Genomic DNA, 14,910 nt, shown 5'->3' with positions numbered 1-14,910 from the left:
TCGCTAAATGATAATTTTCTTGTTGTGCGCTGTTACCGTTGGCCGCCGGTGCTGATAGCCACCGTTGCCGCCCACACGTTGTTGTTGCCCACCACCATCATTAGCCGTCGCCGTCGCCGTCGTCGGTCACCCGTCACCGGTGTTGCTAGCTGTCGTCGTCGTCGGTCACCCGTCGCCGGTGTTGCTGGCTGCCGTCGTCGTTGGCCACCCGTCGCCGGTGTTGCTAGTCGGCGCCTGCTGCGATCGGTCGCCGCTCGCCGCCTCCCGTTGTCGCCTGCTGCACGCCGGCCGTCGCTCGTTGCCGCCTGCTGCCGCACATCGTCGCTCGTTGCCCCCGTTGTCGCCAGTCGCTGCTCGCCGCCGGTCGTCACCCGTCGTCGCACGCCGCCCGCCGCCCGTCGTCTCCCGTTGCTGCCCCCATTGTCGTCGGTCGCTGCCCGCCGCCCACCATCGTCATCGGCAGCCGCCGTCGTCGTCGGTCGCTCGTCACCGGTGTTGCTAGCCACCGCCATTGCAGTGCTATCGCTGGCTATCGCCGACCATTGTCGTTGATCATCACCGATAAAAGTCATAAAATATTTTATCATTTTATAATATTATATTCCTTATAAAAAATAAATAAAGAATATCATAATTACATTATATTATTTTACAAATTTGATTATAGTAATCCTAACACCTTAGGGTGCGTTTGGTACGCGGGTTTTTCATTTTCACTTTCTGGAAAACGCACGTTTTCTGAAAAATGGTGTTTGGTTTGCGTTTTTCGTGCTTGTTTTCTAAAAAAATAACTAGCGTTTTCTAGAAAAACAGAGAATGACAAAAAGTCGTTTTCTGTTTTCTAGAAAACGTACGTTTTCCAGAAAATGAAAAATGGAAAACGCATGTGCCAAACGCACCTTTAAGGTTTTGGAATTTGGAAGTGTCCTATGATCAAGTTTAGACTTTGTCTGGTTGAGCATACTTTAGCTTAGCGTGCGGACGAAGTCGAACAGAAGTGACTTTATGTGCCGCGAAAGGACAACTCAATCATGGGCAATTAAAAAATAATTAAAAATTATATAGATATTCTATATATATATATATATAATTTTATTAAAAAAAGTCTAATTAAGCCCTGCATGCACACTTAATCAAGTAGTAGAATGTGGAACCCAAATGATTATTCTCACTAAGTCCAACTATAATGGGCCTTCTAGAGTTGATCACGCCCGCACTTGATTTACCTGTTTTGCCACCTCTAGCTTCGTACCGAATGGAAAGAGCATGAAGGGTAAATTGTGAAATAATTTTAAAATTTTGTTTAGAATATATTAAATATTTTGCTAAATGATCAGAAAAATAATTTCATTTTATTTCTAAACAACCAAACTTTACCTTAACCCACAATTACCTTCGCTAAACTTTTTTTATTTAGATTTAACATTTCTCAAAGTGGAAAATTTTCAAATGTAAGGAAAATTGTTTCACTCAAACATTAATTTGTCGTTTAAAATAAAAAAAACAATTAAATTGCCATCATCGATCTAAACGTGGATCAACGGTCAGAACTCGGATCACCAGACAGACGGGTCCCCTTGACTCCCGCTCAGATTTTAAGTTTTCCACCACGGGAAAATTTAAAATCCCGCGGCTCCGAATCCCACCGTCAACGATCCTAGCGGCCCTCTTTCAGTATCCAGACTTCCCCACTGCTCAATCCGCTCCAATGCTCTCTGCAAAAATTCTAAGCATCGGACTCCAGCCTCGCCTCGACACGTGGACTTCAGCCCCCGCGTCCGAACTGGATCCACCGCACTTCACCAGCGACGCGGATCTTGACGCACACGCGAGCATGGTAGTGGGGCTTGCGCCTTGCGGTAGAAGATACCCATTTATATTTACTATCTTACACTTGATCTCTCTCTCTCTCTGCTCAAACCTCGAAAACCCTCGGTGACGCGATTCAGACGAATCCCCATTGCGCTCCCTGCGACGTTTCGAGACACGGATCGCACGCGCTGGTTCATACTTCGGATCGTACGGAATGGTGAGTTTTGCGTTTCTAATTGCCCTCGTTTTCCGAAATAGTTTGCCGTTTAGCATCGGGATTGTTTGGGTTTTGTCCTTTTCTTCGCTGTAATTGTCGCGATTGTTTTGTTAAGTTTTTTGGCCTTTGGTTTCCGTTTTCCTGCTTTGTTTTGTAGTTGCTATATGTGGTGATCTGATTACCTTTCTGCTGTTTCTCGTTTACTGTCCTGCTACTTGTTAACTGTGTCTTGGTTTGAGATTTTTTTCCCCTCTCGATGCGAGTAGATAATAGAAACTATGATTTACTCGATGATAGATAATAACGCCGTGGTGCGCTAAGAATGACCGTGGAATGATCATGCCCCATTGGTTTGTGATTTTTTTTTAAATTTTTTGCGCATTTTTTTTGCAAGAGGATGAATGGATTTGATGCTATTATCATTTAAATGTTGTTGGATCATGAATTGTTACAATTTCAGCTTTTGAGACTAAACTAAACTAAATATAATCTTTTTTTTCTTGCTTGAGGGAAGGTAGTTAATTTTGTTGTTTGCCATACTCTTGTTAGATATCTAGAGAAGAGATAGAACATGGAATGCTGTGCATCACTAAGGTCACCATCATGTATTTTGTCTTCTTTCACCTGCACAGTGGAGAAGTGTTTTGGGAGCGAACATGATGTGTTTCCAAGTCTATTAAATTAATTAAATGAAATCTGATTGATAATAAGAATGAGGAACTTTTCCACACTGGTGAAATGACTAAGGGCCTGCTTGGTTAGAACCATGAATGGGATTGATTGAAGTGGGGAATGGGAATGGATATGATTGATAGAAGTGTGCTGTTTGGTTAGTATTGGGGAATCATTACCATTGCCATAGATGGTGTTTGGTTTGCTAATGAAGGAATCAATATCAATATATCTTCTGCATTTTATTTTTAACTACACTACATTATTTTGTTGAAAAATATAAAATAATTATATTTAAAATTGCTGGCTCACATTATATTTTTATTACATTGTGTTTTTTTTTAAAAAAAATATATAATCTATAAATTATTTTTAAGTTATGTTGTAATTTATCGATTTAAAAATTATCATGTTATAATTTATAGAATAAGGGAAGTTTGACAAACTTAGGGTCAAAATTTTTAACGACACGAAAAATTAGCCCTCAAAGGTTTACGAGCACTAATGGAGAAACACACATGTATATTAACCCACCAAACACCTGCATCAGCTGATGCCTCAATATTACAAAATTTTTCTATTGATGTACAACATAAATAGGTTAACACAATATTGCCTGTTTATATCACTTAACTACAATATTACAACTTCAAAAATACCGAATGCAATTCAAAATAACTTAGTTATTTAACATCAACAAAAAACATGAATCCACACATGTTTCATGGAATAGAAGATGGATAGATAAATCCAAGTTCAAAGGATCGCCGCAAATGGCTTGGCAACACAAACAGAACTTGAACTTTAGCAAGGTCATTGTAACAAATTTCAGCAGCCCTACTAACATCCATTCGAGATATGCCAATATTAAGTAGTTCAGCAATAGCCTTTTACATTTTTTCACCACTTAGGGATTCTGGCTTGGACTCCGCAATCAAAGCATTTGTAACAACAACATACTCTAGTTGATCGCAAATGGACTCAAACTTATTATTAAAGTTGTCCAATCTGGAGTCAATGGTTTATTGGAGTGTTGCTGCCTTCCTTTTCTTCTAAAACTTTCCCTTCTCGGTGAATTCGAAGGTAAGCCTTGTGATAGGATGTCCAAAATAGGTTCATCTTCATTGTTCGAGGAAGAACTCACACTCAAATTCTTTTGCCAATTAGCATCTTTGCTTGCGTCAATTACATCTTCAACACCAAGTCCCGTGGCTCTATCGTTTCCCCACACAATGTCCAATTTGCGTAAATATGGAAATTTAAAATCCTGCAATCCAACAACATTGGGGTGAGTCTACACAAAAGAATACAAATAGAGGTACAAAACAAAAAATAATGTTTTAGGAAATGTACTGTTATTAAGAGAAATAATCACTACAATACTATCTTAAAAAATGATTCATGCGTACAAAGCTCTTATCGGGCACCATTCATCAAACCATTATTTTTCACAGTCGATCTTGTGCTCACTTTGCATACACATCTCAAAGAGGGGATTGTACTTGATTTTAAGATATTGATCTTGGATTCAATATGAGGAATAACTGCTTTATTGAAATTTGGAATCTTACCCAATACCATTTTGTGTATTTGAGCCATATAACTATTTTTAAAACTAGCATCTACCTTCCATAAAGGATCGAAAGCCAGTTCTATACGAGCGTCAACCAACGCTTCCACCTCCTCATTCATCCAATATTGTTTGTTTTTCTCTCTTCCACGTGCAATTGATGAAGTAATCGTAGTCATCCTAACAAAAAAGATGATAGTGTAAGAGGTACGAAAGGAATATCATATTGGCATAAAGGAACTTTTTTTAATCATTAGTAATGACTGATGGATGAATTTTTTATGTACAGTCTCATACTCGAAAATCTAATAAAATCAGAACACATGTAATGATGATGAAGTTTAAACTAATAAAAAAAATATAAAATTAGAACAAGTATATAATGATTGATTGATGAAATTTTAAACCAACAAAATATATAAAACAGAACACCACAAATCAACCAATGTATGAATCTTATAATGTCGAGTACAATGAAATTAGTACCATTCGAATACATATATAAAATCAGAACATGCAATTGTTATAACAAACTTATAAAATACAACTCAATCATAGACATTGCCACTATTTCTAGTGGACCATGTGTTATACATATTAGTTGCCATATTATTTCTAAATGATGACCACTCATTGCTTTAATTTGCATAATATACACTATTTCTTCATCGTCACTTCCCCCATCAGATTCCTCTTCCTCATTTGCTATAAGTGGCTCTTGTGGATCAAAGCTCATAAACTTGCGATTTAAATTATGCATAAGACAACATGCCATGATAATGTGAACTTGGGTTTGAATGGAGAAAAATGATGGGGATGCAAGAATCTTCCATCTTCCCTTTAACAACCCAAAACACCTTTCTATAACATTCTAGCTTTCGAATGCTTCATGTCGAAGTATTCCTTTGGTGTTTGCGGTCGATGGCCATGAATTATTTTAGGTGATATCATTGCCCTCGATATGGGACAAGAAGTCCATTTGTATTGCAATATCCAGAGTCAATCAAGTAATAACAACCTTCATTGTTGAATAATAAATGAAATTGTTGAGTAGCATTAAAAAATAAAAATAAAATTCATAGCAAGCTATACATTGCAACCCAAATGTACCTAGAGGGACCCTTGGATCATGCGGTCTTGAGATCGCATCTCGAAGCATTCGACCATCATGTGCTGAACCCTCCCAATCAGGCAATACATATATGAATTGCATGTTTGGGCAACAAACACCTAATATGTTTGTTGAAATACACTTTTTTCTAGTGTGATAATGAGGTTTATCTTTGGTAGGAGGTGTAGCTTTAATTTACGGTCCATCTAAGGCTCTTAAGCAACCTTATAAAGTTAACAAATATATGATTAACACTTATTATTACATTACAATTTGGATTCATCATAGTAAACACTTTTTTTATACAAAAAAATATGTATTGAAGTTGATTTTAGATGTAAAAAGTACCTGAAAACATTTCCACTTCTCATCTTGACAATCCTGAGTAATAGGTTCTGGCTTCTTGAGCAAAATGTGATATAATTTCAAAATTGCATGAAGAACTTGATGAAATTGCCGACTCACTTTTTCTATACTACGGTAAAAAGGTAGCTAATTGTTCTACTTTTTTTGTGATGAGCCAAGGTATATATGAACATTGCTACAACCTATGGATGTGTTCTTAGTGGGTTTAGTTCTCCAATGTCTACTATCATATCACACAATATCCTAAAGGTTGCCCTATCCATGCGAAGTTGATTAATGCAAGCAGAATCACCAATCATTGCCAATCTTTACATCCATCTCATTTGATCTATTTTTGTTTCTTCTTTTGTTTTGATATGATGAATATTATCTCGAAGGTACGAATAAATGAATACATAATATAGAGCAAATAACAAGATCAACATATTGTTTGTTGTTTGTTGAAGCAATAATAGTTTCTGTAGTTTTTGCCGTTGTTCGGTAATAGGAAGGTGAGCCATTTAATTTACATAAAAAAAATCTAGCAAGTAATTGTAACTTCAGGATTGGAAGGTAGTGCAAGCATCACCGGTAACAAGCAAATTGGTTACTATTTTTAAAACAAGAAACAAACCATGGGCATCATATATTGCAAGCAAATCCCTCAAGGTACATCTTCTCATATATGGAAGGAAGCCATGTTTGTCCTATTTTTTTTCCGGAAAATTTTTCCTTTTCACATAAAACCACAATAATCATGATCCCTTTATAGATATATATCACAGTTTTAGGCCCCAAAAAACCATCAACATAGTCAAATTCTTACAAAAAATAATGCACAACTCCATGGAGTAAATAACAGAAACATCACAAAGTTATACGAGTTAATACCACATCATATTGTACTCTCAACAACCTTGAGCAATTTCTTACTTATGAAAAGAGAGGCAAAGTGGTGTGTGCCAGTGGGAGGATTTTTGAGGCAGGAAACTTGAGGAGGTGGAGGATTTGGAGGCTTGGGATATCAAGAATGAGGGTATGGTTGATTTGGATGGGAGAAGAAGAAGATATTATAGGGCAGAAAAAAGAAAGGGAGGGAAAGCAAGAAGAAGACGTGCTAAATCGGAGGGAACGAACAGTAATTATTTTTTTCCCTCCATTCCCTCCAATTTACCATGGATTGAAGGAAATCCATAGACTAGTATATAGAATTTATTGTTGAGTAAACAATCCCACTCACCAAACACATCAATTGATTCCCATCACCACTCACCAAACCAATCAGGCCCTAAAACTTGCCTTCATTAGGTATGGCTTACTGATGAAGTGAATACCAGATATAAAATCAAAACTACCAGATATAAAATCAAAACTACAAGTGGTGTACAAGATCAGTGAGAGGATGATAACTATTTGCCTATATTACCTTACATGATATTTATTAAAAGATTAATAGACAATGCATTTGTAGTTAGATAGTTTCTTTATTGTTTGTTAATCTCTGTCTCAGCCTTGGCTCAAGGGTAAAATTGTTGCAGTGTGACCTTGTGGTCACGGGTTCGAGTTGTGGAAACAATCTCTTACAATGCAAGGTAAGGTTGTGTACAATAGATTAATGTGGTCCGACTCTTCCCCAGGACCCCGCATTAGCAGGAGCTTCATGCACCAGGATGTCTTAATCTCTGCCTCAAACTCTCTTCGTGTTACCGACACAATGGAAATCGATAGAGGATTTATGCTTTGCTTGCCCTAATATATTTTTATGTTACAGAATCTGGTAAAAGGTAATAGTTTATTTACATGCAATAGTTTTTTTTTGGTTGGATATATTTTGAATACTTTATCATGGCGTTTTTTGTTTTCTTTTTCTTTTTGAAACTTTGTCATGTTCTATGGGATTGGAATGGGAAAAGTATCATGTACGATGACTTCTGCTATATTCTACTTCTGATGCAAGGCAGAATAGGAATTGCATCATTCCACCAATCATCCATATTATAGTTGCTTGCTAATAGTTGGTGATAGATATTGCTGTTTCATTTGCATTAGATATGAAGCAAATCAATCCCCAAAATTGATGAACTCTTGTTTTAAGCTTTATCTGATAGCTAATAAGATACTTTCTTTTTTTTTTTTAAAAAAATCTGGTCGTTTTTATTTCATTTCTTTTATTGTCCAATTTGTTTGTTTTTCTTTCAATCGTCTCCTGTTATTATTAATTTGACTTGAACTGGCTATGATTGTCTAGAGTTACTGGTTGAAACTGAATGGATTGGTTTTTGAAGTCGAGGCTGAGAAATTTATGAAAATTGAGTTTACCTCTTATGATACTAATAGAAGTAGTGATTTACATAAGATTTCTAACTGTGGAGGATTTGCAATATATCCTAACAATCGTTGATGATATGCACACCTTTTTTTTCTTGCGCCAACTATATTCTCTCATCAAGGGTCTGTAATTTTGATTTCAAAACCAGTGAATAGAATATACCTACTTATTCAACCTACTATAAGGAATCTCATAATTTGGTTTTGATTTCCAAAGTTTGTGAATGCGTTTGACACAATTGACTTGATCTTAAAATATAATTCTATATTTCTTATGTGATACTTTTGCCCCATATGATTGCATTTGCTGATGATAACATGATTTGGCTTTCTAATGCTTGTAATTTTGTTATTGTCTCATACATCATGAACAACTTAATAATCTATTATCTCAGTATGTGGTTTAATCAACATTGATCAACTTGCCTATACTCAGTTGCTTAGGTGTATTGGTTTCAGAAGTCTGCCCTTGGATTGACATTGGTCGCTCTTAAATATTTCTCTGTTGAGAGTTTTGACAGTTTCTGGGCTGATCAAATGTTACTGTCTGTTGAGATTGATTGGACTATTAAAATTGAAGATTCTTCTCCAGTGTGTTTTTTAATCTGCATGACAATTGCTGAAACTATATTTTCACATTTGTAGAGCCTGAGTTATTTTTGTTGGTTGTATAATGCCGACTCGTAAAAAAGTTCTTCCTGGAAAATTTTTGAGAGAAAATACTAACCTGCGAACTTGTAGAGTGTATAAAAAGATAAACATGGCGCCTGAAAAGAAAGTCTCAGAATTGATTGCTTCTTCTGCAAAAAAGCCCAAATCTGGTAAGTTCTTTGTTTCATTTAAATTTTACTATTGCATTATACAGAAAGGTTTAACTTTTTTTGGATAATGATCTGAAGTAGAGGTACAAATCCCTATAGTTCTTATCATATTTCATTTTTGAATATATATGAACATTTTGTTTGAAAGAAGAAAATATAATATTGCGTGTTTTAGTGTTTAGGTTAGCTTTACTTGGATGGGGAGTGAAAATATGTATGAGTCAGTGTTCTAAATTTTGCTCTAGGCGGCTGCCTAAGCGCTATGCGGCAGCCAGCTGCACTGGAAAGTTGGAAGGTGGCCAACCTTGGTGGCCCTATGCGGTGCTAGGCGGCCTTGGCGCTGCTAGGTGTTGCTAGTAGATGGGCGGTGATGTTTTGGGCTTTTAAAAAGTCGGGTTTGTTCAACCAATTAGAGTTCTAAATCATCTTTAATCGCTGTAGAAGGTCTTCCTCTTCGTTTTCTTCTCACGGAAGGTCTAGAACTCTGGATTGGCCTTTTCGATCATTCTGGTACGTTTATTTTGTTTTGTTAATTTTTTTTAGCTTGGATATCGTCGAACGCATCGTGGGAGGCGTTTGCAGTTGCTGGAAGCTTCGCGGGAGGCTTCCGTAGCTGCCGAAGACGTCGTTGGATGCGTCCCGCGATGCTTTCGGCGGTGTCAGAAATGTCTCGCGACGCTTTTGGAGCCGCCCGAAGCATCGATGGATGGATGTGTCGTAGGACTCTTCCGACGTTGTCCCTCGATGCTTTGGACGCCTCCCATAACCCTTCCTGCCTGATCGGAAGCCTTGAGGGACAACGCCGAATGTTTTCGGCATTATCGGACACCCCCGTGATTGGTCCGCACAACCTTCGGTGGCTTCGCAATTGCGTACTGTCATAAACAAAATTTTGATTTAATTAATTCAAACAATTCCCAACTTGGATAGTTATAATAATAGGCTTTCATAAAATCTAATTAAATTATCTCAATAAAATATATTTAAAATTTTAAAAATATTTTAGAATATTATTAATTTATATAACAACAACAACAACCAAGCCTTTTCCCACTAGGTGGGGTTGGCTGTATGAATCCTTTACGCCATTGAGCTCTATCTCTTATTATATCATCATCTATATTTAAATAAATTTTATCTTGTTTTATTATTGCTAACCAAGTTTTTTTTGGTCTTCCTCGTCCTCGTTTGATATGCATGTTTATCATAGTTTCACATCGCCTAACTGGAGCATTTATTGGTCGTCTAAGTACATGTCCGTACCATCTTAAACGTGTCTCTCGGAGTTTGTCCTCAATAGATGCAACTCCGACTTTCTCTCTAATGCTCTCATTCTTTATTTTGTCCATCTTCGTATGTCCACACATCCACCTTAACATCTTCATTTCTGCAACTCTCATCTTATGCTCATGTGCTCGAGTCATAGCCCAACATTCAACTCCATATAACATAGCAGGTCTACAGTGGTTTTATAGAACTTACCTTTAAGTTTAAGAGGTACTTTACAGTCACATAAAACACCCGACGCTCCCCTCCATTTTACCCATCCTGCTTGTATTCTATGTAAGACGTCTCTCTCAATCCCTCTATCATTTTGTAAAAATGATCCTAAATATTTAAATCTCTCGGTTCCGGGTAACTCGTCCTCTCCTATCTTAACAATTGTTTCATTACTTCTAATATTGCTAAACTTAAATTTCATATATTCTGTTTTTAATCTACTAAGCTTAAAACCTTTTCCTTCTAGTGTTTCCCTCCAAGATTCTAGCTTAGCATTTACTCCTTCACGTGTCTCATCTACCAAAATAATATCATTTGCAAACAACATGCACCACGATACTGTGTTTTGAATGTGTGCAGTGAGTTCGTCCATAATTAGTGTAAAAAGATAGGGACTTAGGGCTGATCCTTGATGTAACCCTATCTTTATTGGAAATGTTTCAGTTACTCCGCCTGAAGTCTTTATTCTGGTCGTTACATCCTCATACATATCCTTAATTAGTTTAATATATGTTACGCTAACACCTCTCTTTTCTAAAATTCTCCATATAATTTCTCTTGGAACTCTATCATAAGCTTTTTCTAAGTCAATGAATACCATGTGTAGATCTTGTTTTTTCTCCCGATATTTTTCAATTAATTGTCTAAGGAGATGTATTGCTTCTATTGTCGACCTTCCAGGCATGAATCCAAATTGATTTTCTGTCACCGTGGTCTCATTCCTTAATCTTTTTTCTATTACTTTTTCCCAAAGTTTCATAGTATGACTCATTAGTTTAATACCTCTATAGTTTGCACAATTTTGTATGTCTCCCTTGTTCTTATATAAGGAACTAGAGTACTTATCCTCCATTGATCAGACATTCTTTTCGTTTTCAATATCATGTTAAATAATTTTGTAAGCATTCAGTACCTTGTTTTCCTAAGCACTTCCATACCTCTATCGGAATATCATCTGGTCCAACGGCTTTTCCATTGCGCATCTCATTTAAAGTTTGTTTTATTTCTGAAGTTTGAATTCTACGATAAAAATTAAAATTTCTATGCTCATTTGACTTAATTAAATTACCTAAGTTAAGTTGGTCACCTAAACTTTCATTAAAAAGTTGATGAAAATACCTCTTCTACCGTTCTTTTATTTCTCCATCATTTACTAATACTCTATTACATTCATCTTTAATACATTTTATTTGGATAAGATCTCTTGTTTTCCTTTCTCTTACTTTAGCTATTCTATAAATGTCTCTTTCCCCTTCTTTTGTATCCAATTTTTGATATAACCGTTCAAAAGTTTCATTTTTTGCTTCACTCACTACTTTCTTAGCTTCTTTCTTGGCTATTGTGTATTTTTTTAAATTTTCCTCGTTCTTACAAATATATAATTCCTTATAAGCTATTCATTTTTCCTTCACTTTTTCTTGTACTTTCTCATTTCACCACCAAGATTCTTTACTTAGTGGTGCATGTCCCTTTGACTCACCGAGTACACTCTTAGCTACTTATTTCAACTTTGATACCATCTTATCCCATCTTGTATTATAGTCATCGTATATTTCACCTAATGCTTGTACTTCTACCTTCTCCTTAAATATATTTTGTTTCCCATCCTTTAACTTCCACCACTTAATTATAGGAATTGTATATATTTTCTTTCTATTGATACTATATTTGAGGCGTATATCCAACACTACTACCCTATGTTGGGTAGTTAAGTTTTCTCCAGGGATGACTTTGCAATCTTTACAAATTTTTCTATCCTTCTTCCTAACCATAAGAAAGTCAATTTGTGATTTATTATTCCCACTTTTGAATGTGACTAAGTGTTCTTCTCTTTTCTTAAAAAACGTATTAGCTAATATAAGGTCATATGCTATCGCAAAATCTAATATAGTTTTCCCTTCTTCGTTCCTCGTTCCAAACCCATAACTCCCATGTACTCTCTCATATTCCTCATTTTTCACTCCAACATGCCCATTTAGATCACCTCCTATTAAAATCATTTCATTTGGTGGAATATTTTGTAATATTTCATCTAAGTCCTCCCAAAACCTTGATTTGGTAGCTTCATCTAATCCTACTTGTGGTGTATATACACTAATTATGTTAATAGTTTCTTTCGCCACTATTATCTTAAGGGCTATAATTCTATCCCCTTTTCTAACTACTCCTACAACTTCATCCTTTAACAAATTATCTACAATGATACCCACTCCATTTCTTGCTTTACTCTTTCTAGTGTACCATAACTTAAAACCCGAGTTCTCTATCATCTTTGCCTTCTCGCCTATCTATTTTGTCTCTTGTACACACAAAATACTAATTTTTCTCCTAATCATCATATCTACTACCTCCATTGATTTACCAGTGAGAGTTCCTATATTCCATGTTCCAAATCTTAGATTATTAGTTTTCCTATCATATTTGTTCTTATCTAACATATGGTGTGAGAACTTTTGCCTATTTAACATTACACCCAAGTTATCATGGAGATGTAGCGGTCCTTGCTGAGACGTTACAGTCGGATCTGTAACGCGAACTCTTGCATATTTATCACTACATCCGAGTTCTGGAGATGTAGTGGTCCTTGTCGAGACGTTACAGTCGGACCCTGCAACGCGTTCCTTCCGGGGAACAACCTAGCATTAACACAATAGTTTAATGGATTCATTCATTGAATAAGATTTAAATATATAAAAAATATATTTAAAATTTTAATAATTCTAATAAATTTTATTAATTAGATTAAGATATGTAAAAAATATATTCTCGGACTTGTTAATGTTATTTTTGCTGTATAAATGTATAATTATATTTTAATATTTTATATCTTAATATTTTATATATAATTATATCTTAATTATTTTATATATATTTATTTTCTCAAATTTGTTAATGATTCCAAAGTTCCTAAATTTATTCTTAAATCACTTTTCACGTTATCACAATGGCAAACAATCCATCTTTGACGATATCCGTCACTCAACTCGAATCCGGGATTCTTAGTAGAAAGTCAAATGACGATGGGATTTTGGGATGTCGATTGATCTTAAGAATCTCGACAAAATTAAATTCAAGTTATGTGGGTAAACGATGTGGGGGAGTGTATCGGACCCAGGAGCATATAGAAAATATATCTAGAAATGCATTTGGTGGTTGAAAAGCATCTGAAGAAGATAAAAATAAGTGCAAACAGATATTTTAGGAGGAATAGAACGAAGAATAAAATAATGAAAAAACAAAGTTGTAAAGCAAAGGTGACTATTTCTCTAGATGAAGAAGGTCCTAATATTGATGGGATAAATGAAATTAAAAAATTTCTTCCATTTAGCCCCATGGATAGATATGCATCAGTAATTGCTCCAGAAAATGTAAGTTTAAGGGGGAGTAAAGTGCTTCGCCAACAAAATATAAATTAGACTCTTACTCAACAAGTTCAACAACATATTGGGAGATGGATTTATGAAAATGGAATCCAATGCTGTTGATAATGATAACTTCAAGCAACTAATAGAGGCAGCAGATGAATTTGGACTAGGATTTAATCCTCCAACTCAATATCAATTTAGGGAGCCACTGTTGAAAGTCGAAATTGAAAGAACAAAGTAACTGCTGAAGAAACATGAAGAAGAATAGGCAAAGAATGAGTGTTCGATCAAGACAGATGTATGGAGTGATAGAAAAAGAAGTCTTAAATTTGTGTGTTAATTACAAGGAGAGTACTATATTTTTAGAGTCTAAGGAGTCTTCAGACGAGACACATATAGCTGAACTTATTTTTGAGTATGTTAAGTGTGTTGAACAAGTAAGAGCTTAATATTATTCAAATTGTAATAGATAATGCTACCAACAATATGACTACTGCTAAATTAATTAGAGAAAAATGACTTGGGATCTTTTGAAGTTCATATGCAACTCACATTGTTAATCTTATGCTTGAAAGTATAAGCAAACTTCCAAGATATAAAAAGGTTATTAAGCAATCCAAGTCTTTTACCATTTTCATTTATGCTCACCATAACACTTTGTCATTGATAAGCAGTTTCACGATAAATAGAGACATAGTCCGACCAAGACTTACTAGGTTTATATCAAATTTTCTCATATTGCAAAGTTTGATTGAAAAAATCTAGTTTAAGGGTCATGTTTACGATATGTGGGAGCAATGTAAATGGTCAAAAACAAAGGAAAATAGATTTATTCTACTGTGATGAGCATGAGTTTTTGGAATGGTGTCACACTTTGTTTGAAATTTTGCTCCATTAGTAAGAGTGGAGCTTCTTTAAGTTAAAGAAGATATTAAGGTAGTCTTGAACAACGTGGAATCAAATTATCAATCTATTATAGTGATTATTGAGTCAAAAATGAAAGATAGATAGATTTGATATATCGTTGCATACCACTGTTTTTTTTTTTTGTTGAATCCCTGTTTTTACTATAAAGATAGTTCTATTGCTCGTTATGAGGAGGTCGCGGTGGGGATTTTTGAATGCATGGAAATTTTGCATGCTAATCAATTAGATCTACAAAATACAAT

At 35.5% G+C, this 14,910-nt stretch overlaps 1 pseudogene; it reads left to right on the top strand.

The window, feature by feature from the left end:
* The first annotated feature begins 1,873 nt into the window (after positions 1 to 1,873).
* Positions 1,874 to 14,910, top strand: part of LOC121984557 — a 37,803-nt pseudogene continuing 24,766 nt past the window's right edge.

Source organism: Zingiber officinale, chromosome 5B (genome assembly GCF_018446385.1).
Source record: "Zingiber officinale cultivar Zhangliang chromosome 5B, Zo_v1.1, whole genome shotgun sequence".
Taxonomy (NCBI): Eukaryota; Viridiplantae; Streptophyta; class Magnoliopsida; order Zingiberales; family Zingiberaceae; genus Zingiber; species Zingiber officinale.
Note: the sequence above shows the minus strand (reverse complement) of the source record. Positions and strands in the feature narration are given on the sequence as shown.